Source organism: Peromyscus leucopus, chromosome 4 (genome assembly GCF_004664715.2).
Source record: "Peromyscus leucopus breed LL Stock chromosome 4, UCI_PerLeu_2.1, whole genome shotgun sequence".
NCBI classification, from domain to species: Eukaryota; Metazoa; Chordata; class Mammalia; order Rodentia; family Cricetidae; genus Peromyscus; species Peromyscus leucopus.
This window is the reverse complement of record NC_051066.1, coordinates 40,626,450-40,629,011: the sequence shown is the minus strand read 5'-3', so window position 1 is coordinate 40,629,011 and position 2,562 is coordinate 40,626,450. Positions and strand designations below refer to the sequence as shown.

The 2,562-nt window shown below is 42.2% G+C and overlaps 1 pseudogene; it reads right to left on the bottom strand.

The window, feature by feature from the left end:
- Positions 1-1,255: 1,255 nt before the first annotated feature.
- On the bottom strand, positions 1,256-2,280 carry LOC114689680 (annotated as a pseudogene).
- Positions 2,281-2,562: the final 282 nt, after the last annotated feature.

Genomic DNA, 2,562 nt, shown 5'->3' with positions numbered 1-2,562 from the left:
GTTTATGACATGTGGGCTTAGTGGTACACTATGATGGTACCAGCAAACAATTACTAGAGCAAACAACTAATATTACAGAGTTAGCTCAGTTGCTAAATGATCCTGTTTGTTAGCTTAGGTGTATTGCGTGCTTGGGAGTCAATCCTATGAGAAGTTGAAAGGCTTCTAAGCCTGTTTGTAACTAATTTTCATGGAACACATTTTTAGTTTAAATTTTATTCTGCATATGATATTGATATACCTTGAAACTGAGGATGATCCGCTGGGCCTAATTCTAGGCTAGCCATTCTTTCCCATCCAGAAACCTTACATGGGTGGCTACCAGCTCAACTTTGTTGAGGAAGAGCATTCTCAAGCTAAAGTCTAATCTCACAGACACTTCTTTAGCTTCTTGGAGTTGTAATGCAATATAGATTTCACACCTTTTCTGTGAACTAATCTTCATAATCAATTTATACTTTATTTTTTAGGGGTTCTTATGACGTTTGCTGTCATTGTGAATTTTAATAAACTACTCACTTTCTCACATCTTAATATCAGTAACCACTCAGCAAATTGGCTGTCTCCCCCTCCTTTCCCTCTCCTCCCCCGTTGGTTTTAACTTCTAACTCAGAGGGACTCAGAGGGCCTAAATCACAGAGTTTAAAATTTTAGTCATATGCTACTGTATCTTTGCCTTTGCTTTAAATTTTCTGCATTATGAAAATATCCCAACTTCAGTCTCTGACTTAATCCCCTCCCCAGCTTTAATTCATTCAGCAAGTTTTCTAAATGATATCTCCCTTCAATAGCTAATGGGTAGCCCATGTTTGAATGTCTACCTCTAAGTCTGCAATAGTCCCAGAATATCGCAAATATTCTTACAGTGATTTTATAATCTGCAGTCTGATCTATTACTAAAATTTCTCAGCTCAAGCTTCAACATATATCAAAAAATGAAGAATTCCAAAGTTACAGGCTTCATCCAGACCACCATCACTGCTTTTCCAGCTTCTATGATACTAGCAGTAGGGGTTTCTGATGTATTTTACAAGAAGAAAGCCAATGTATATATTTAAAATTTAAAATGTAAATTAAATCATGGCCTTTCCGTATATTAAATTATTAATCTATTTTATCTTCAGGAAGTATCAAAACATCTTATAATGAATATGTTGATTGAACAAATAATCTAAATCAAAGCAAAAAACAATTGATTACTTCTCTCTCTCTCTCTCTCTTTTTTTTTTTTTTTTTTTGATAATTAGAGATCTGTGTGATTTTGCTTTTATTTCCTTCATGTTAAGCCAATCATGAAATTTCACAGTGTTTTCTGGGGTGGGGCAGAAGGAAAGTGTATTCAGGATGATGGAGGCCCTGGCCTGGTTGCCTGAGAAGGTGCAAGCAGGGGAGGCCTCACTGGGGAAGCTGGAGGAGCACGGACTGCCCGGCTGGCAGGTAAGTGATGTTCCGAGAGCGGGAGAGCTGGTAAGCAATGTCCTCAGCAGCCTCCAACTTGCGCAGCTCGATCAGGCCATCACCTGCGGTGGCCAGGGAGTTGGCGATCAGCTCGGCTGCCTTGGAGTCACCCTCAGCAGAGATGATGGCTGCCTTCTTCTGCTGCTCAGCCTTTCCCACCACAAATCTGGCCCTCTCCGCTTCCTGCTGAGCCACCTGTTTGGCTTCCACTGCCTCTGTGAACTCCTTCCCGAAGGTCAGATGTGTGAGGGACACGTCATCCAGGATGAGCCCAAACGTTGCTGCTCTCTCTGTAAGGTCATCGCTCACCTGCCTCGAGACCAGCTCTCGCTGGGTGATCAATTCTCCAGCATCAAAGCGAGACACTACTGACTTGAGGATCTCTGTGGTGATGGATGGCAGCACCCGCTCGTCAGAGTCCTCACCGATGCTGGTGTAGATACGAGGAAGCTGGCTGGCCACCGGCTGGAAGAGGATGCGTAGTGTGATGTTGACATTTTGCAAATCTTTGTTACCAGTGATGACTGGTACATTCCGGGGTCGCGAGCGGCAATCAAAGACAATGGGTTTCTGTACCCAAGGGATGAGAAAGTGAGTCCCTTCCCCCCACCACAATGCCCTGCACTCCACGGAATCGGTCAAAGATGACAGCTCTGTGCCCAGCATCCACGTTATATAAGGCAGAGTTCACCACGCCTCCTGCGACGGCTAGCGTTAGGACGAACTTTCCGATGGACTCGAACACTTTGGCAGCCATGATTCCTTCTGTTGCACCCACTCACACCTGCTTCCACTCTGACCTCCACATGAATTCCCCCGATTACTTCTCTTAATATATTTCTGACTTTTTTTTTCCCATTTTGTTTTTTTCTTTTCTAAATGTAATTTTGAGACAGATCTCACTATGTAGCCCAGGGTACCTAGCAATCTCTATGTAGCTCAGGCTGGGATACTTTTTTTTTTTTTTTTGCATGAAATCTTTATCATTCTTTTTAAAAACAAAACAAAACCAAAAAAACATTCAAATTCGATTCAGTGTTCTAGTTTTTATCCCTTCTGTGTATGGTTGTAGCTTTACCAAGGTATAACCATGATTATTATTTC